This window comes from Piliocolobus tephrosceles, chromosome 9, assembly GCF_002776525.5.
Source record: "Piliocolobus tephrosceles isolate RC106 chromosome 9, ASM277652v3, whole genome shotgun sequence".
Lineage (NCBI taxonomy): Eukaryota > Metazoa > Chordata > Mammalia > Primates > Cercopithecidae > Piliocolobus > Piliocolobus tephrosceles.
In genome coordinates, this window is record NC_045442.1 from 36,619,344 (window position 1) to 36,640,633 (window position 21,290).

The following is a 21,290-nucleotide window of genomic DNA, read 5'->3' on the forward strand; positions in this document are numbered from 1 at the left end:
TGTGCACACCACTTGGACACCAGGCTCTTCAGCTCTAGTCCCAGCACACACTGGGCTTCCTGCCTCTGCTCACCGGCTCTGCCTCGCCAAGTCCTCACCATAACCCTAGGAGCCCTCACCTCTCCCAGGTCCCTCCAGCCGAGGGGTGTCTTCTCTGACCAAAAACCCGGCCCCTGCCCCTCCCTGCCTAGCAGCTTGGCTTCATCCCAGTAACCACTTCCTCAGCCTCCCTTCCCCAGCTCTGAGTTGGGAGCAGCAAAGCAGTGGGGCTTTTGTGAACAGAAAATGGGACTCAGCAACATGTCTGGCCCATAGCGAGAGCCCCAGAACTCTTAGCCACCCGGGTCATCCCGGTCACTGTTTTCTCGGGACTCCTTAGGGCAGGGCTGTGCCTGTATGCGTGTTCGCATTCCCTGCACAACTCCATCACTGTCCTATCTGTGGAAGGCACTTGAGGAATAGTGGTTCCAGCTGTTATGGTTCAAGGCTATTCTTTTTGCCAGACCCTGGTCGCTGGCAGCACTATCAGAATTTTGCAGGTTGGACTATAAACTGGGTTTGCTGATTCATTTGAAATGGCAATATCAAAACGATAACATTAACAAAATCATTAGGCTGGTGATTGCAAATGTATGTGTGGAAGTGAAAGGAAGCACTCTGAACAAAGCAAACACAGCTTGCCATATCTCTGAAGAGCATGGCAGAGAAGTACAAGGCCCGATGGCTGCCCACAGACTATGTATGGCTGGGGAAGGCCTTCCTGGAATAGTGGAAATAATGAGAAATTTAATATTTTGCTGGGGGCTGCAGATTGCAGACCCGGACATATAGCAGGGGGCTGCAGGATAGCAAAGTGAATGAATGATCAGAGTGGAGTGAATCAGGGAAGACTTCCTGGAGGGGGCTCCTTGAGACTTAAAAAACACCCACTACGAAAAGTTTTAGGTTGTTTTTGTATTAGCATCCACACAGGAAAGGCAAGACATCTTTGATAAATAAAGAAATCTAAACTGTGGGTGTTCTTTCTATGCTTGTAACAGCTAGTTTTTCCTCCCACAGAAGCATCGTTCTCACCTCTAAACTCCCACCCCACCTCCACCATCTTAATGAAGTGACCTTTTAGTGCATTGAGTTGGAAATGCTTTCTCTGTAAAAATTATTTCCTCCATGACCTGGGAGTAAATTATTTAGTGGTCTCTGAGACCTTCTACCACTGAAGTTTCCAAATGAGCCAGATGCATTCCCATGAACTCTGACCTTGCTTAGCAGACATAAAACACGACAGTGAATCTCTCCCGAGACAGCAAAGCATCAAGACACTCCATGCTCTGGGATCCTCTTTCTCAGGTCCATCAGCGTAGTAGCTGCGAGGATGAGATGTGGTTGCAGTGTTAGACGCAGGAGTGTGTGTGCAGGACATAGAGGCCCTTGGGTGGGAGCCCAGCCTAGGCTAGGCAGGTGCTGGTGAGGAGCCTGGGGGCAGAGTCAGCCTCTTTTGGGTGCCAGGCACTGTGCACTCTCATCTTGCCCTCCTGGTATCCCTGAGAAAAAATGAGCACTTTGGCTGGTACAGAACTCCAGAGAGGAGCAGGAAGGCTGTACGTTCAGCAGACAGCTGGTTGGGCGGTTTAAATTTGTCCAAATGAGGGTAAAGCCACCCAGGAGGGCTTGTTGGTGGCTCTCATTAAATACAAAACTAAATGGGATTTCATTTTTCTGCCTCTATGAGTCTTTTCACACCCATGCATTTCTAAATCACACCACGTGCCCTGATTCTTGAGAGAGAAAATGTGGTTACTTAGAAGCGAGAAAACCACTGGCCCCTGGGTTTTTCTGGGTTTGCTGGGGAAGGGGGCTCTCCGCCTCCCCTGTCTCGGGGTCGAGCTGGGGCGGGTGGGCTGTGCTGTGGGCAGGTGGCGAAGCAGCTCCGCAAGAGGTGGGAGTGAGGAGCTGCTGACATTTCATTCCCGGCCCCTCCTGCTCGGGCTCCATGAAGCCTTTTTAGCTTGGCTGCTGGAAGCTTCGAGCTGATAATGATGAGGGAGTGTAAATGTCAGCGGGCTCCCGGCTTCAATCAGAGCTGTTAAAAATAAGCCTGGCAAGGCAGCTCTGCCAGAGGTGCGCTCAGAGAGCGGTGGGGAGGGCAGGAGGGGTTGGGGGAACAGGGCGCCAGTGGGGGGCTCGAGGGTGTGATGGCAAGAGGATGTCAAGACTAGTTTCTGGCAAGTGGTGAGTGGGGGCAGGAAGCAGAGACAGACATGAAGGAAATATCTATTTTCTTTCCCCAGCCTTTTTTGTGATTAAAAAAACAAGTGACATCTCAAATTTCATTTGGAAAGTAAAAAGCAGAAGGCAGCGGTCTGGGTCCCTAAGCTCGGGCCGCAGCTGGCTGTTTTGTTTGCTGGGGTGAAATTCTAACGGTGCCTGAAATCAGAGTGCCTGGCACACCAGGGCAGAGGCAGGAGGTAGGGGGACAGCTGCCAGCTTCACTCAGGGTGAGAGATTCTTTCTCTGCTTGGCCACTGAGGAGGAGGCACAGCCCCAGGTGAGATCCGGGAGGGACCTTGCACCTCTCAACTCAAAGGGTGCCCTGTGGCTGGCAGCATCAGCTTCTGCAGGGAGCTGGTCCGGTAACACAGATGCTCATGCCCACCCCAGACCTGCCCGTCTGAACAAGTCCCCAGGGCATTTGTGTGCACATTAGTGGTAGAGAAACACTGCTTTAGAGATGATAGCATCTGAGTCCTCAGATGGGAACACGGAATTCCAGAGTGGCAGAGGGATGCACCCAAGGTCACACACCTGGTGCAGGAAACGAGGGCCTCTGAACCAGGGTCTGGAGCATTTTTCCATCCACGTGATGTCCGTCATAGGGCCGGGCACAGATGCAGGTTCAACAAGTGCAGCAGTTACTTCTCTTCCTGCTGCAGTATAGTGGCTTTTCTAACCCGGGGGAATAGCTTCAGGGACCAATCGGCTTTGCCAGGTGGACTTCAGTTCTCACTAAGAATCTCCCCGGCACGGGATTCAGTCCTATCCCTTTCTTCATCTGGGACACGCTAGCTTCTCCCCGCTTGTCCCAGAGTTGGCATCTGAAGCTATGCAAGGAAGCAAGGTGCAAAATGGACGTGGAAGGCCCAAGGAAGCCCCAAGAAGAGGGACCTTCCAGGGGAAGTAGTGGTTGGTCCATAAGAACAGCATTAGGATGTAGTGAGGTCAGCAGCTGGATGCTGGCTGGAAAGCATGGATGCAGTTTAATTGGGTTTCTTTCTCTCTCTTTTTTTCGTTTTTGAGAAGGAGTTTTGCCCCGTCGCCCAGGCTGGAGTGCACTGGAGCGATCCCTGCTCACTGCAACCTCCGCCTTCTGGATTCAACTGATTCTCCTGCTTTAGTCTCCCTAGTAGCTGGGACTGCAGGTGCCCACTACCATGCCTGACTAATTTTTGTATGTTTAGTAGAGACAGGGTTTCACTATGTTGGCCAGGCTTGTCTCGAACTCTTGACCTCAGATGATCCACCTGCCTCGGTCCCCCAGCTCATGCTGGGATTATAGGCATGAGCCACTGCACCCGGTCTCTCTCTCTCTCTCTTTCTGGCAGTTGGGACAGGGGTAGGGTAGAGAATTAAAGTGAAGAATTAAATAATTTATTGAAATGTGCTCATTTGCATTTAGTTGTTTAAAATAATTGCGTAAATTGTAAAAGTTCTTCCTTCCACCCAAGGGGAGAAAAAACTGATAAGATGACATAAAGTAGCTTTAATTAATTGTAATAAAATTCAGAGATATTCATGCCTTCATTCATTTAGTCATAGATTGATGCATTCCACGACTTCTTATTAGACTCTGACTTCTCCCTAGGCACTGTGCTCGATGCTTATCAGACCAGGCAATTTCTGGTCCTAGTGCCACTGTCACCTGCTCCACACAGCTGCATTCTTCTTATGAATACTATTTAACCCAGGTGCCCAAACTCGACATTGTATCATTTTTTAGAGTGGAAATTCCTCCTGTCTTCCTAATTAGAGGCCACATGGCCTCACATAATCATCACTTAATAAGGCTGAGACATCCTTAGGTGCATAGCATTTGGCCAGTTTTGGAGCCGTACCGTCGGTGGAGGCGTGGTGGGACCAGACAGCTATGCAGGGTCACCATGTTCTGTTGCTCAGGCTGTGCAACTGCCCAAGGGTGATACCTCTAAAGGACACCATTCTGATTATAGATGTAGGTTTGCACATTTATTTTGGTAATTTCCAAATAAATAGAAGCATCTTGAAGAAGGGATGCCTTTTTCTAATTCCCACAAAGGTCCCCTGTGGCCTGGCGGTGGCCCTGGAGGTTCTGGTTCCAGCCCCAGCTCTGGTTCTAGCTGCCTCGAATTCTTCCCACAGGTCAACATGCTTTTGTGGCCTTGGCCTTTTTCTACGTAGGACGCAGGGGGTCCTCTGGGGATGGGTGACCCAGCTGCCTTTCCAGAAGGTGAATGTCAGTCTTAGCACTGGGGCACCCCTTTCCTAGGTAGTTTTTGTCACCTTCTGAAAATACCTCTCTTTGCCGTTGCTGGTTTCTTTGGCACTCACTCACATTTCAGCCACTTCTTGTTTGTGTCCTCCTAATTCTCCCTTGTCACCAGCCTAAGAGAGTGTGGGTGTGAGGGACGCCTATTCACTTCGTCTCAGGGCTTTGCTTCTCTGCTGTGGTCAGGCCTACAGGTGCCTGCACATCCTCCACATGCCTTGGCAAGACGGTGTTTCTGCAGATGGAGTGTTGGGTACTGCTAGCTCTGCTGGTCTTTCCTCAAAGGTGACTTCTATGCCTGCTGGAATTGGGTTTGGCCCTACGTAATATAAAAACTTTTTAAAAAGATGACTTCAACTAAGATATGAGAGTTTTTCTCTCACATTAAAATATGGAAGCTCCAGAGCCAGCTGGGAGTCAGAGTCCCAGGATCCTTCTATCTTTTGCTCCAACATTCTTAAGCTTTATCTTCCATCCTCAAGGTCACCTCATGGTTCAAGATGGCTGCTGGAACTCCAGCCATCTCATATAGGCTTTAGGCAGGAAGAAGAAGGAAAGTGGTGAAGGAAGGGCACATTTCCCAACTGAGTCAGCCTCCTTCAAAGATATTTTTCTGGAATTTTTTTTTTTGTTCAGCAACTTCTACTTAAACCTTGGCTACTCCAAGATGCAAGGGAAGTTGGAAATGTAATTTTTATCTGGGCTCGTGAGTGGCCAAAATAAAATTGCAGTTCTTGTAAGAAGGAAAAAGGGGAGAATGGATTTTGGTTGGGAACACTTGGCAACCTCTGCCACATCTTGCTGCTTTTCCCCTTCCCCTACCCACCACCCTTCCAGGGTCTCAAAAAAGCTGTTCTAGAGAGCTTTGCAACACAGGTTATGTCTTCTGGCTGCCGCACTGCCCTCTTCTCACCCTACTTCACAGTTTTTTTCTCTTTGCTCTGGTTTTCCCTCTGTCACTTCTCTGATGAATCCAGGGAAGGCAGTTTTTTGTACAGTGGTTAAGATGTGGATTAAGGCAGACCTGGTCCAGGTTACGGACTGGACTCCCAGCCATGTAACCTTAGGCAAATCACAGAACCTCTCTGAACCTCATTTTCCTGATATGTGAAATGGAGCCAACAATAGTCCAGTGGCCTCGTGGAATTGTTGTGAGGGATAAATAGGGGAGGCATGCAGATCACTTAGCACAGAGCCTGGCACACTGCAAAGGGCTCAGTAGGTGTTGGTTACTACTATTTTTATTATCATTTTTGGGTCTTGCCCTTGGCATGGATTTTATAGTTACCACCAGTTAGTGGCATATTTCTTTCCTTTTGGGCAATTCTCATTCAGTCAAGAGATATTTACTGAGCATCTACTATACACCAGTCTCTCTTCCAGAAGCTTTTAGAATATTTGGCAACACAGCAGGTAAGAATCCCTGCTTCAAGGAGCTGAGATTTCATGGGGAGAGTCCCATTGTGCTGGGTGAGACCCTCTGGCCCTTGGCTGCTCTTTTGCCACCAGAAATAGCATCCATGTAGGTATATAGGTCTCTGGGCCTTAGCCTCTCACACATGCTCTTATGGCTTCTGAGCCTTTCAGGTGCTTGACCAATGAGATGCCCCAAAGGCTGACTTTTGAATCGCATTGTTCTCATATTCACAAATCCTTGGGCCCACTTCAGCAGGTTAACCTATGCGAGTGCTTGGAGATGAGCACCTGTCTCTTCCCAGTTAATTCATTTGCTTCTGACAGGAGCCTTCTAGAGACAGTCTCTCAAAGCAGGGTATGTGACATTTTTGGGGTCGCAGATCCCTTTGAGAATCGGACGTACCATGCACATAAGCACAATGTGCACACAGTTTTAGGGGCTGCACAGACCTTGGGCAGCCCACCCTTGAGGCCTCAGAGCCTCCAGGGGCCCCAGCTCAGAACCCTGCTTGACAATCTCAGGAGTGACCCGTGCCGGAGCTGCCTTGACAGCAAGCACGTGAAGGCAGTCTTCACAAATGTCACTGTGTGCTAGTCGCTCTTTCTTGCTCCTTGTGGGTGGCCTGATTTGAGCAAAGACTTGAGATAAATGTAAGAAGATGAGGCAATGGTTAGCCGAAAAACTTCCTTTCTGCCAAGGTTGCCCTTTGACCTTTACTCGTGTGTGACTGTGAGCAAGACTTCTCGCCACTCCTGGCCTCAGAGTTAGTTCGGGCCTGTGACAGGCTGGAACTTGTTTAGATCGTTTCTAAGGCTCTTTTCAACTTGGGAACTGCAAGGGCACTTAGCCCATGGGCTTGGCATTGGACAGAGCGGGGTCCAAGCCCTGCCTGTGCTCCTAGGAGCTCTGTGCGCTTCAGCCAGCTCCCTGGCTTCTCTCAGCCTCGGTGTTGTCATTTGCAAAATGAAGATAAAAACACGGTCAAAGTATGATTGTAAATGAGCTAGAAATGTGACTGTCATACAAATATAAAGTGGTATGTGCCAAAAGTTTATATTTAATTCATGAATGAAGGGACCAGCAGGATGGTAAAGTTGTTTCAAGGAGAATGTGGGGGGGCTGAGAGCTTATCATCAGTGAAAACAGGGAACACCGAAATAAAACTACAAAGTTCAATACAAAATTGGTTAATGTTGGACAGGGTTAATAAACTAACCCTTGAGACTGTTTTTTCTACCAGACAGTAATGGTTTGCAATTCTACCACCCAAAACTCTACAAGTTCGTGTGTAAGTGCACAGAGGATAGACCCTAATCAGTAGTAGATAGACAAAGGTGAGTCCCCTAAGGAACCTGGCTCACTTCACGGAAAGACGTGAGGAGAAGTCCCTTTCCAGGGGAGAAGATGGCAGGAGTGGTGCATGGAGCATGTCTGAGCACATCCACACTGATTGGTTTTCAGATGCAGCTGCAAAGTTCATGTGAAATGGAAAAAAATCAAATCCGTGCTGTGAATCCCTATCACTTGCCTTTTGCAAGAGGCAAAATCTCAGTATGGGGATAGGTGATAGAATGATATCAAACCAGACTGAACATTTGCTAGGATAGGTAGCTACCTTCTCAGCTGATGTCAATGAATGATCTCAAGTATATCACAAAGTAGTTTCTCCTCCAGCACTGCCTGTGATATTGAATAAACCACTCCTGTGGCAATGAGGCAGGGGGCAGATGTGCTCTGCAGCCGTACTCAGAACCGGGGCTCCCCCAGGGGCTTGCTTGTCACCCCCTTCAGCACTAGCAGAGGGCCACTTTCATGGATGGGGCATGGGCTTCGGAGGCAGCAGCCAGGGCCTGCCATGGCCCAGCACCTGCTGGATGGCTTGGGGCTTGCAATTTCACCTCTTCTGTGAAAGTGCCAAGGTGCAGAGCCTGGTGTGGTGCAAGCACTCAGTGAAGGGAGCTGTTGGTGGCACCCCCTTCCACCCCTTTCCACCCTGTGGCAGCGCTCAGTGTCCTCATCCTAAAAATTTTACCTCTTAAGGCTGTCAAGAGGTTTGCTTCTTGCTTTCACTGCCCCCCAACACCCCTATAATCCAGTTGCCTCCCAGAAGCCAGTTCTCTTTACAAAATGCCAACCAGACCCTGCTGCTGTCCTGCCAATACCCTTCAACTCACTTCGAGTCCAACCCACACCCCCGTCATGCCTCTGAGGCCCTCCACGACCCAATCTCTGCCTATGGCTCCAGCCACCACCTTCCTTCTATTCCCTGACACATCCAGCTCTCGCCCACCTCATGGCCTTTATGCCTGCTGGTTCCTCTGCCTGGGACACTCTTCCCAGGACTCTGCTTGGCTTCCTGCTTCTTGTCACTTCGTTTCTCCCTTGACAGACAGGGAAGCCCCCCAACCATGCGGGCTGCAGGGCCCCTCCTTCCCACTCCCTCTCCATCCTGGCTCCTGTTCTGTTTCCTTCACGGCACTCCTCCATCTCTGAAATCACGTGGGTGGCTTTTGGCTCCCCCAGTGGGATGGAAGCATGGAGCTCCCTTGGCTTGGTTGCTGCTCTGCCTAAGCCCGTGGTCCGGCCCTGAGAACGGAGAGGGCCTGGCTGAACAGCAGTGGCAAGGATGGTGGTGACAGGCACATGTGCCAGCTGGGACTGAGCTGAATGCTTGTCACATGCTTATCGAATCCCCACGACAGCTAGATACTGGTACTATTTGTTATTCCCGTTTTATACAAGAAGAAAGTGAGGCACGGAGAGGTTAGGGAACCAGCTCAGAGTCACCCAGCTAGTGAGAAGCAGAGCCAGGATTCAACTCAGACAATCTGGCTCCAGAGTTTCTGCCCTTTACTGACATGTGGAATGCTTGTTGGATTTGTGATGTACGAGACAGAACATGAGCCATCCTCCCCGGTGAACCCCACCCCTCCACGATGACAGGCCGTCCCTGCTGGCCTTGATCCCTCAGCCTATTGCCCCAGCTGAAGCCTCCCTCCCCCAGCTGTGAGTGAGGACAGGACTCCATCCACTGCCTCACAGGGATGTGATTTGGAGAAGGGGCTGCAGCGGCCAGAATTCTATTCCCACCTCTGCCTGGGATTAGTCACACAGGACACATCCCTGTGGGCAGGTCACCTGCAGGCTTCACACTCATCTTCAGAGTCTGACACCTCTAGCCATGGGCAAATTATCTCTCTGCCCAGTCAGCCCAGAGAGACAGCGAGTAGCAGAGCCCAGCGCCCCGGAGCTGAGCCGAGGGTCCCAGCAGCCCCACGCTGCGTTCTTTTCATTTGCACCTTAGTTGGCTGTCAGGTGCGACAGGGGCTTGCTGCCACCCCTCACTGCTGCAAAAAGCCAAGTCCCAAGGCTTCCCAGCTCAGAACCCCACCCCCAGCCATGGGGGGCTTGGCCTCTCCCTGTGTCTTCCTGTCTGACTCTGTCTTTTTTTCTCCTTTCACTTCTCTTTCTTTTTCATTCTGTTTTTGCCCTTTTCTCTGTATTGGTCTCCTGGCTCTGGACTGCCTCCCTTTTTCTCTCTGTCTCAGGTTCCCTTGCCTTTCCCCCAGATTGCTGCACCGTGGTGGCACCGGCACCTGGGAGCTGGCTGCTGCTCCCGCAGGACTTCAGCCATTGCTCTTCTGCAATTTCTCCCCGCAGGGTGCAGCCCAGGGGTGCACTGGCAGGCTGGGAGGGTGGCCAGGGCTTCTGGCTTCTGTTTGGCCACTGCTCATCTGATAAACAAGTGTGATCCAGCCTCCTTCTTCCCTGGGTCTCTGGATCCTCCCCATGACAGCTCATGAGGATGAGGGGAGGGTTTTGGGTGGGGATGTTGACACCAAGTCACCAAAAGCTGTGGCAGACACAGTGCTTCATTCCTTTGTGGACGTGGGCCCCTGCAATCCTGTCACCCACAGCCCTGGTTCCTGGCTTCTGAAGGTACTCTCTTCACTCACTCCCCTTTCTTTTGTTCTCTTTCCTACCAAAAATGTTAGCAGGACGCAGAGATTTGGGCACACCCACACAGATAGACACACAGGTGTATTTGCTGAACTTTCTAAATTTAGTAGCAAACTTTCACCCATGCTGTGCATAACTCTTTCCTGTTTAGTACGGTTAGCTGTATAAAAAAAGCTAATCCAGGGCGACCAGCAAAGCCCTCTCTGCCCAAAGCGTTTCATTTACATTCCCAGACTGGTCAGATGTCACCAACGACGGACTAGCCTAAGCCAGGACTCCCCCTGACATACCACATGGAAATTAGGGCTGTTGATCATTCACCACCTAGTATGAACTACTCTTCCAGGCCCAACATCCTTAACACCTAGTTAGCGTCAGTCATCCTGGGGCATTGGAAATACTGTGAGAAGGGGCTGGAGAAAGAGGTGGCACCATAAGAGAGGTACTGGGAGGGGAAGGACACAATGAGGAGTTTGAGGGACAGAGAAGATAGTGTTAGAGATTGTATGTGTAGAATGAGGGCTCTCAATCCTGGCTACACTTTGGAATCCCCTGGGAGCTTTGAAAACTCCCAAAGCCCGGGCTCCCTCCCTGATCAATAAAATCAGAATCTCTGGGGTGGGTCCAGGCATCAGTATTCTTTTTTAAGTTTCCCGGATAGTTCCAGTGTGCAGCTGAGTTTGAGAACCACTCTCTATCCAGTGCTGTGCCACTTGAATGCACCCACAAATCGCCTTATTAAAGGCAGATTCCGATGCAGCAGGTCTCGGGGCCTGCATTTCTGTCACTGCCGGTACAGCCATCTTCTTACCAAACTTTGGGTGGCAAGGCTTTAGTTTACCTGGCTTGTTCTCCAACCTGGCTGTGTTCTCAAACAAAGACAGATGAAAATGGGAAATATTGTGTGGGCTGATCAAGACTCCATCTCCCCAGCGCACAGCTCTGGTAAATCTGAGTTGGAGATCAAGCTTAGAGTGGAGACCTCGGGCTCCCCAGGCTGGAATCAGATCTGCTCCTAGATGTTCTGGGCAGGAGCCGAGAGCATGATCAGGAGGCTTAGGCAGAGAGCTGTGTTTTGAGGCGAGCCTTTGTGTGCACACTATTGGATCATGGCGTGGCTGTGCCGGCTTGTAGGCATGGCCCAGGGGAGCGTTCTTCACTCACATTAGCGTGCCTTCCTCCAGGAGGCTGGCAGAGGGCAGGTGCATCCTTCTCCACAGCTGTGCTGCCATCATTATTATCAGGAGGTTTGAGACTTGCAGATATGCAATGTGACAAATGCAGAGATGAAGATGGGGGAGGGCCCTGGTGACCATGGGGAAAAGTGTTTGTTTGGGGGAACAGGGAGGCAAGCAGAAGGATGGTGAGACGGGACTGGAGGGGACGGTCAGAATTTCCTTCTGGGGCTGTGGCCCTTCTGCCCAACACTGTCACAAAGGCAGGCTGGGCCTGGTTCAGGGACCTTTGTCATTTGCTGGAGAACAAGCTCCCTGGAGGAACGACAGCTGTGTGTGAGGCTGGGTTGGGGGTTGGTGGTGGCTGGGGACGTCATACACTTATCCAGTCCAGTCAGTCTTCAAGGGGACTGGTACTTGTTTTTTGTTTGTTTGTTTGTTTTGATGTACCTTATTTTTTTAGAGCAGTTTTAGGTTCACAGCAAAATTGGGCAGAAGCCACAGAGATTCCCAATTTACCCCCTCCCCATTCCCTCACAAGCACAGCCTCCCCTGTTATCAAACCCCCCACCAGAGCAGTACATTTGTCATAATCAATACATCTATGTTGACACATCATTATCACCTAGAGTGTGTAGTTTACAGTAGGGTTCATTCTTGGTGTTGCAGACTCTATGGGTTTGGACAAATGTCTAATGATGTGGATCCACTGTTGTAGTATCACGCAGAGTAGTTCCCTTGCCCTAAAAGTCCTCCATGCTCTGTGTATTCATCCGTCTGTCACACCACCTGCTGGCATCCACTGATTTTTTTTTTTTTTTTTTTTTTTACTGTCTCCATAATTTTGCCTTTTTCCAGAATGTCATACAGTTAGAACCTTTCATTCTGGCTTCTTTCACTTACTCATATGCTTTTCAGTTTGACTTGATAGTTCATTTCTTTTCTTTCTTTTTTTTTCTTTTTTTTGGAGATGGAATCTCACTCTGTCATCCAGGCTGGAGTGCAGTGGCACGATCTCGGCTCACTGCAACCTCTGCCTCCGGGGTTCAAGCGATTCTCCTGCCTCAACCTCCCAAGTAGCTGGGACTACAGGCATGCACCACCATGCCCGGCTAATTTTTTTTTTTTTTTTTCAGTAGAGACAGGTTTCACCATGTTGGCCAGGCTGGTCTCAAAGTCCTGACCTCAGGTGATCCACCCACCTCAGCCTCCCAAAGTGCTGGGATCACAGGCATGAGCCACCTCGCCTGGCCAGCTTATTTCTTTCTATCACTGAATAATATTCCATTGTCTGGATGGTCTACAACTTACTCATCCATTCACCTACTAAAGGCCATTTTGGCTGCTTCCAGGTTTTAGCAGTTAGGAATAAAGCTGCCATAAACACTCATGTACAGATTTTTGTGTGAACATAAGTAGTAACTCCTTTGGGTAACCCCAAGGAGCATGGTCACTGGATCATATGGCGAGAATATGTTTAGTGATGTGGGGAACTGCCAGACCATCTTCTGAAGTGGCTGTACCATTTCGTATCCTCACCAGCAAGGGACAGAAGTTCCTGTTGCCCCACATTCTTGCCACTGGCGTTGTCAGTGCTCTGGCTTTTGGCCACTCTAAGAGTGGTGGAGGACCGTCTGTTAAGTCAAAACATCACAGACCCCTCCCAAGGGCTAGTTTTGACCTTTTTGAGTACCCAAAGATAATCATCAAATGTTGATTACATCCCACCTCTTTGCTAGGCATAAAGTAAACATCCATGGCCCTTGCCCTTCTGGAACACAGAATTAAATGAAGGAGATAGATATTAATTACATAATTTCATAAATAATTGATTGATTAAAACTATGGTAAGTGCTGGCTGGGCATGGTGGCTCACGCCTGTAATCCCAGCACTTTGGGAGGCTGAGGCAGGCAGATGACGAGGTCAGGAGTTCAAGACCAGCCTGACCAACATGGTGAAATCCTTTCTCTACTAAAAAAACAAAAATTAGCTGGGCATGGTGGCATGTACCTGTAATCCCAGCTACTCAGGAGGCTAACGCAGGAGAATCACTTGAACCTGGGAGGCAGAGGTTGCAGTGAGCCGAGATCGTGCCACTGCCCTCCAGCCTGGGTGACAGAGCAAGACTCCATCTCAAAAAAAAAAAAAAAAAGGTACATGCTAAGAAGAAAAAGCATGGGTAGGGTAGTTAGGAAGTGACGAGGAAATACATCATGTTTTTAAAGAAGACCTTAGGAGTCCAGCAGTGCCTTTGAATCTCTATCTTACTTGTCCACAAGGGTATCTGCACCCACATGGGAGGTATAAGAAAAGTAACAGTGGCCGGGTGCAGTGGCTCACACCTGTAATCCCAGCACTTTGGAAGGCCGAGGCAGGCAGATCACTTGAGGCCAAGAGTTTGAGACCAGTATGGCCAACATAGCAAAACCCTGTCTCTACTAAAAACACAAAACATTAGCCAGGCACGGTGGCACTCACCTGCAATCCCAGCTACTCGGGAGGCTGAGGCATAAGAATTGCTTGAACTCAGGAGGTGGAGATTGCAGTGAGTTGAGATCGAGCCATTGCACTCCAGCCTGGGTGACAGAGCAAGACTCTGTCTCGTAAAGGAAAGGAGAGGGGAGGGGAGGGGAGGAGAGGGGAGGAGAGAAGAGGAGAGGAGAGGAGAGGAGAGAGGAGAGGAGAGGAGGGGAGAAGAGAGGAGAGGAGAGGAGGGGAGAAGAGAGGAGAGGAGAGGAGGAGAGGAGGAGAGGAGAGGAGTAGCAAGAGCTCCCGTTTATTGGGCCTTAAACCACCAGCCATGACTCTTACTTTCTCCCGTTTTACAGATATGGAAAATAAGGATCCCAGAGGTAAAGCCCATGGTGTTTAACCCTCATTCACTCCACACACAGTGCTAGGGGTGCATGAGGATATCCAGATATTACAACAGCTGTGTGGCCTTTGAGGCTTTGCAGCCCAGGTGGGGACCCCTGGTCTAGGAATGGAGAGAATGAGACAGGCAGCAGGGTGCCTGGCAGCACCAACCCTTTCCTGGGAGAGGGCTTGGCTGCGGGAGCTATTCTCTAGAAGTTGGAGAAAATTTCCACCCCTTCTAGAGAATCAGGAGTTGGGCCAAATTGGATGCTAAGGTGAAGGTTCCTGAGCCCTGAACAGTTTCTGGTATTCACAGTGGTGGTCAGAGCCGCCCACCCTCTGCCTGTCTCCCCAGAATTTGGCTGCAGCCACCACACCAGGAGGTGTAGGTGCCCTGTGTGTTCAGGTTTTGCAGAGCTGGCCATCATTTCCACAACTAGGTGAAGACGGGGGCCAGGAGCCCTGGTGTCACTCCTGCTGAGGGCTCCTGGGTGGTGGCCCAGAGGTGTGCCAAAGACTGTGAGAAGTCAGGGGCTGATGGGCTCGGATCCTCCCTCCAAGCTGCTCCCACCACAGTCTTCACTCTCGGAGGCCTTGAGGATGCAGTCTCAAATGCAGCTGCATGTCTGTAAGGGACTTCTGATCGAAGCATCTCACCACAAGATTCCAATGTCTGCCTCTTTGCCTTTCAAACCTACAGGGGTTTGGAAGGAGTGACAGTTCCTGAGACACTTACAGGAATCCTGGGAGGCAAGAAGTCCCCAGGCAATGCTCATGGCAGACAGGAGCTGACATTCCACACTCCCTGCAGCACGGCTGCTCAGGGAAAACATGTGAACCGTATGCCATTTTTGATGAGACTATGTCTAGAATTTATTACACAAGCATCTAAGTTCTAAAACAGAGGGCCCTGAACATAATTTCACCTTTCCTTGATGACTCAATGTCAACATTATGAATGTTCACTATCGAACTCTGCTTTCTAGGCTTTCACCTCCTCCCTCCAAGTTCATCCATCAAGTGTCACTGCCAACATACGTATGCTTCCAGAAGCCTCCCCACACACCTGCCCATCAGTTTGAAGATTCTCATGTGCTGTGCCAGTGTAGCATAGTGGGTTAGCTTGTAGATTCTGCAGTCAGACAGCTTGGGAAAGTTACTGTGCCTCAGTCACATTATCTGGAAAATAGGCATGATCAGAGTACTTTTAATAAAATAGACTTTGGCCAGGTGCAGTATCTCATGCCTGTAATCCCAGCACTTTGGGAGGCTGAGGTGGGAGCATCACTTGAGGCCAGGAATTCAAGACCAGCCTGGGCAACATAGTGAGACCCCTTTGCTACAAAAAAATAACAATAATTAGCTGAGCATGATGGGGGTGTGCCCAGAGTTCTAACCACTCTGCAGGCTGAGGCAGAGAATTGTTTGAGCCCAGGATTGCCTGAGTCCAGGCTGCAGTGAGCTACGATTATGCCACTGGACTCCAGTGTGAGTGACAGAGTAAGACCCTGTCTTTATAAACAAACAAACAAACAGTAGACTTTCTTTTTTAGAGCAATTTCACGTTCACAGCAAAATTGAGCAGAAAGCCCAGAGAGTTCTCATTTACTCCCTGCCCCCTCCCACACACATTCTCTCTGACTATTAACATCCCACACCAGAGTGGTGAGAGCATGGGTCTCATGAGGTTGTTTTAAGAATTAAATGAGACCGGGTGCGGTGGCTTAGGCCTGTAATCCCAGCACTTTGGGAGGCTGAGGCAGGTGGATCACAAGGTCAGGAGATCGAGACCATCCTAGCTAACACGGTGAAACCTCATTTCTATTAAAAAATACAAAAAATTAGCCGGGCGTTGTGGTGCCTGTAGTCCTAGCTACTCGGGAGGCTGAGGCAGGAGAATGGTGTGAACCCAGGAGGTGGAGCTTGCAGTGAGCCGAGATCGCGCCACTGCACTCCAAGCTGGGTGGCAGAGCTTGACTTCATCTCAAAATAAATAAATAAATACATAAATTAAAATAAAAGAATTAAATGAGATAAAGTATATAAAACATATAAAATACCTAGCACGTAGTAAATGCACAGAAAATGTTGCCATTACCACTGTCATCACCACCACCACTAATAACAATTGTGTGTTACACAGGAGCCAGTCACAACCATTCATGTCTTAGGAGTCAAGTGAACAGTTTTTGTGCAAGGATTTGGATTGTGTCCAGATGCCCTCTCAGGACCTCTCTGTGCTTGCATCTGTGTCCAGGCAGGCAGCAGGGAGGTCTGACTTCTGGAGAAGTGGGAATTGGGGAAGGATTCAGCTTCACCCCATATAGAAATAGCTTAGTGATGTGCACTGCCCTCAGCACATGCCTCTCCTAGGAGTCTAAGGGTGGGTCCCTTGAGACTCATAGAGGAGGTATCCTGTCTTTCTGGGTGTGTGTTATGGACCAGACTCTCTGTAGGCTTTGGAGAAAGAAGAGCTGAGTAGACAAGGTTTGATGTGTAGGCTAGATGAGCCAGGTTGAAGGTGGCTGGGATCCAAGGTGAGTCTTTAGCCTTGAGCAGAGGAGGAGCCGCCAGATGGATTCAGTACCACGGACAGCTCCCCAGACAGCGACTCCTTGTGGCTCCTCGTAACTCTGGGCTTTTGTTGTGGCCACCTACAGATCACCCTTAGCCAACTAGAAACCTTCCTTGCTCCTGTAATAGTCAGGGCTCTGTGTTTCTGCCTGCCTGGAAAGTCGTTAGGGTCTCATTCCCTTTGAGCATCCCTGTCTGTGCTTGTGGAAGGGGGCCTCAGGGGCTGCAGATGTCCCGGGGAAGCTGAACTCTTGCTATTCCGATCCCTCAGGCCCCTTCTTTCTTCTGAGAAACTCTTGAGGCCAAGACTGACAGGGTGTGACAGCCCTGTAGAAGACTGAGGTGTGGAAGAATGGGGCATGGTTTTTTTGGTAGAAAAATAGACCCCATTTCCCCTGAGGAAGAGGGAATAGAAATGTCCCAAGGACTCAGTGGTGCTCTGCTGGCCTCCTTGGTGGGCTGCTCCTGACATGACTTCAGGTCAGACATCAGTCTTGACATTAGCTGTCCTGCCACGTTGGTGAGACTCCCAGCTTCTCCCTGAAGAAGCTCGGATTCGCAGCGCCTCTGCCCTGGTCACTTCCCTGAACAGAGCCCCTTCCCCCAGTGTGGCCTGGGTTATGCTTGCTCAGCCCTGTCACTCCTCTCCTTGGTTCTCTCTTTTCAAACCACATTAAATCCTGCCTTTCCCAGCCCCACCCCTGGTCCAGGACCACCCCTGGTCCTCAACCGACAGAACCCAAAGAGTCTGCCCCTCAGAGTCTGGATACGTTTTTCTGAGAAAAATGATGCGTGTGAAGGGTGGCCTGCCTGCTGCGTAGCCTGTGCATTCTTCAAAATACCCTAAAACCCACCTGGCTTGAGCCAGTCCAGCAAAGAGCAATGTAGTAGGTGGTGGCGCTGACCCTGCAGAACGACTTCTTCTGAGATCGGGTACCAGGCCATGAGTCTGGGCTGGGAGCGTGTGAGTAATTGTCCTGTGAAATGCATTGCTGTGACAGAAGCAGACCAATTTGCTAAATGTCATTTTTGCTAAAAGCCAGTTTGCCAAAAGTCAATTCATGGAATGGCCAATTTGTCAAATGACCAATTCGTCAAATTGATTTGCTTCTTTTAACTATTTGGTGTGAGTCGACTGGTTTGCATTTTGTCTGTATTACAGCAGTTTAAGAACTGTTCCGTTTGTCCCTGCCCCAGCTCAGGGTGTTTGAGCTGTAGTGAACCCGCCCCAGCCTCTTCCTACAGATGAGTGGTGGAGCTTGGAGTCTTCCTACAGGAAGAGGCTGGGGTGGGGCAATCAACTGTCCTTAAAAGGCTATTGTGAAGGGAAATGGGAAACTGCCCAACTAAAACCAAACTGTTAAAGGAAACAAAGAAATTTAGCAAATTGATCCTTTGCAGAATTAGCTGACCTGTGACTTAGCTTCCTGTGACTTGGAAGGTGTGGCTGAGTGTTTTTGGGCCTCTGCTGGGGATGCTAGTGAGGGTATTGCTTTTCTCTCCCAGAGTCATCTCTATTTTTTGGCAGGGGGTAGCAGGGAGCTCCTTGCAGGAAATGAGCTCCTACGATCATCTCTTTATAGAGACTTGTAGGAGGCCTCTGTGCTTGGTTTTAGACCCAGGAAAGGCCACTCTGCTCTCAAGCTGTTTTATCCATAGACATGGTAAACCGTGTAGGATACCAGTCCCCGCAGGCCCCCTAGGCTGTGAGAAGCCCAGGGCCCATTGGTAGCAGATGCAAAGGACTTTGAAGGCTGCACCTCTCTTTTGTTTGATATTTCTACCTATTTCTGTCTTTATTTTTTTTTACTTCTCTGATTTCTGTTTTCTCTATTTTGTAACATACCCTCATTGCTTCCTGCAACAAGGCAGAGAAGGCATTTGGACGTACTCTGAAGGCTATTCCGTGGGCCTATTTCCCACACTCCAGCCCTGCCTCTCCCAGATCCTTGCTCCTGCAGTTCTACCCCGTGACCTGGAAGTCTTGTCCCAGAGCAGGGCACCGTGCTTGTTCTCCAGGGAGACACAGAACCTGAACTGGCATTGCTGTATTGGAGACTCTGGAAGATGCAGCATCTTCACCCGGCAGAGTCAGATACTCACATCTGCACAGTGCCCATTTTCCCATCTCCGCCTCCGTGTCTATTGGCAGCTGGCTCTAGTCCCTCCTTAACGTTGGCTGGGGATTGGTTCTGCCACACTGTCCTCCATGCAGTTTCCTCCCAGCCTGGGAATTTCCCCACTATTTAAAATTGTGAGCCTGGCTTCTTGGAGTATTTGTCACTTGGCACATTTTTTTCCCCATTTGTCTCCTCCAGCAGGGACTGGAGAGGGAGAGTACTGGCATTTGTTGAATTCCTACAAAGCACCAGGTGCTGGAATCAGTGCTTGCCATGTTACTTTTAAAAACTTTTAATTGAAGTATAACATATATTCTGAAAAGTGTGCCAATGAGCGTACAGCTCACCACATTTTCACAAAGTGAACACACTCATGTAACCAACACCAGATCACAAAGTAAAACATCTTGAGTTCCTAGAAGCCTCCTGTACCTCCTTCCAGCCACAAATCCCTGCACCTCCCGTCCCGACCAACTACAGTCCTGACTTCCAACAGCGTAGATTAGTTTTGCCTATTTTCAACTTTATGTAAGTGGTACATGTGGTATTTAATCTTCACAGCTCAGCAAGAGGGAGACATGATCAACTCTTCTCTACCCATGGGTAACCAGACTCAGAGAGGCTAAGTAACTTGCCCAAGGTCACACAGGCAGGAAATGGTAGGGCTTGGAGTCAAGCCCAGCGTTGTCTGGCTCCAAAGCTCGTGTCCTTTTCTCTGTACATTGATTCTTTGTCCTCCTGCACCACCTCCCCTGCCCCTACCATTGTGTGTCTGGCCTGGGACCCTCTGAAGTCACTGGTCCTAACTGTTCCCTGCAGGTGCCTGGGACAGGAGCCTTGCCTCTCACACTCCCCGGTGCATTCCCGCCCAGGACTAGCAGGTCACCAGGGACCTCCAAGGTCTCCGCGCTCAGCACCTGGTGTTGAGTAAGTGTGGAGGCCTTGCCCTGGTGTTCATGTGCAGAGGGGCCTGCATTCCTCTGCATGCTTCATTCATCCTCATTGCCTGGTGCTGTGCCCTTGCCTTGGTGGCTAGGACTCATGCCTGCCACTTGCTGTTGGCAGAGTGGAAGGATGAAGCTGGTTGTGTCGCCTGCGTGCCCCTAAGCCTCTTGCTGCTTAGTGGGACTCAGCCTCTGAGCTGCTGTTCCTTGGCAGGGCTGAACTTTCGCTTCAAAGTGGGGCTGCCTTGTGGGATGTGCCCCTCATGTCTCTATAGTGGGAACGCATGCTCAGTAGCTGCATAGCAAACAGCCCGGTTCAAGGAAATGTTACCCTGGGTGCTTTTATGGTGCGGCCATTCAAGACTGCTTAATGTCTCTGCCTAATGAGGTTTCTGCAACATCAACTCTGGTGGTGCTGGAGGGAGAAGGAGGCGGCTGCCACAGGAGGGTTTGTGGCTTCGCAGTGGGCGGGGAAGGGGGGCACCTCTCCAGCTAATGGGACCTGGCACATGCTGGGTGCTCAGTAAATGTGGGTGGGATTAATAAGGGCAAAACTCAGACCCCACTATCCACAGTGTCAGGCCCCCAAACCACCTGCAGGAACTTGGATACCAGGAGTTCCCAGGACCATGTTGGCTGTTCCACATTTTATTTTATTTACTTATTTTTTAAGTTTTTGAGACAGGATCTCACTCTGTCTCCCAGACTGGAGTGAAGTAGCGTGATCACAGCTCACTGCAGCCTCTATCTCGCTGGCTTAACAATCCTCCCAACTCAGTCTCCTGAGTAGCTGAGACCACAGGCACGCTACTGCGCCTGGCTAATTATTTAAAAACATTTTTGTGGAGATGAGGTCTTGCTATGTTGCTCAGGTTGCCTCAAATTCCTAGGCTCCAGTGACCCTCTTGCTTCGGCCTCCCAAAGTGCTGGGATTACAAGCATGAGCCACTGTGCCCAGACTGTAGTTCAATAATTAAAAAAAAAAAAAAAAAAAAAAATCTCCAGACCTTGGAGAGCACGCGTGAGCTTTAATTCCATGAATCTTATCATTCTCTTAGGAGTAGGAGAGGTGGTAAAGGAGAGGGAGCAGTCATTTCTTCAGGGTCACAGAGCTGTACCACTCAGGATTTAGTAGCGGCAGCTGGAAGCCTCACGGACAATACAACTGATTGTCACCCACTGTGTGCCAGTCTCCTCTTACAAACTTATGTTACAGAAAAGGAAACTGAGGCCCAAAGAGGCACCAGTTGATGCTGAGCTTCGTTTTGAATCCAGGCTGCAGGGCTCCGCTCCCAGACTAGCTACTGCACCCTGAGACTTCCTTTGGGGAAGCTCGCTGATCTAATGACCCTGCCATCTACTCCAGCTGGTCTGGCTCATGGCAGTCAGGGTTGCAGAGAAGTGGGGCACGAGAGCACCCAGGATTAGGAAGGGGAACTTACCACTCAAAGGACTGCAGCCAGGCCCAGAGGAGGTGGCTAAGGCAGCTCCAGGATCTATCCTGTCCTGTGTGATTTTTTTTAAGAGATTGAGTCTCACTTTGTCACCCAAGTTGGAGTGTAGTGTCATGATCATAGCTCACTGTAACCTTGAACTCTTGTGCTGAAACAATCCTCCTGCCTTAGCCTCCGGAGTAGCTAGGACTATGTCAGCATGCCTGGCTGATTTTCTTAACTATTTAGAGAGAATGGGTCTCACTATGTTGCCCATGCCTATCTCAAACT

The 21,290-nt window shown here is 49.9% G+C and overlaps 1 protein-coding gene across 2 annotated transcripts in view; it reads left to right on the plus strand.

Moving 5' to 3' along the window:
* Positions 1-21,290, plus strand: part of SLIT1 (slit guidance ligand 1) — a 186,967-nt gene that overhangs the window by 87,963 nt on the left and 77,714 nt on the right. The window lies entirely within an intron of this gene.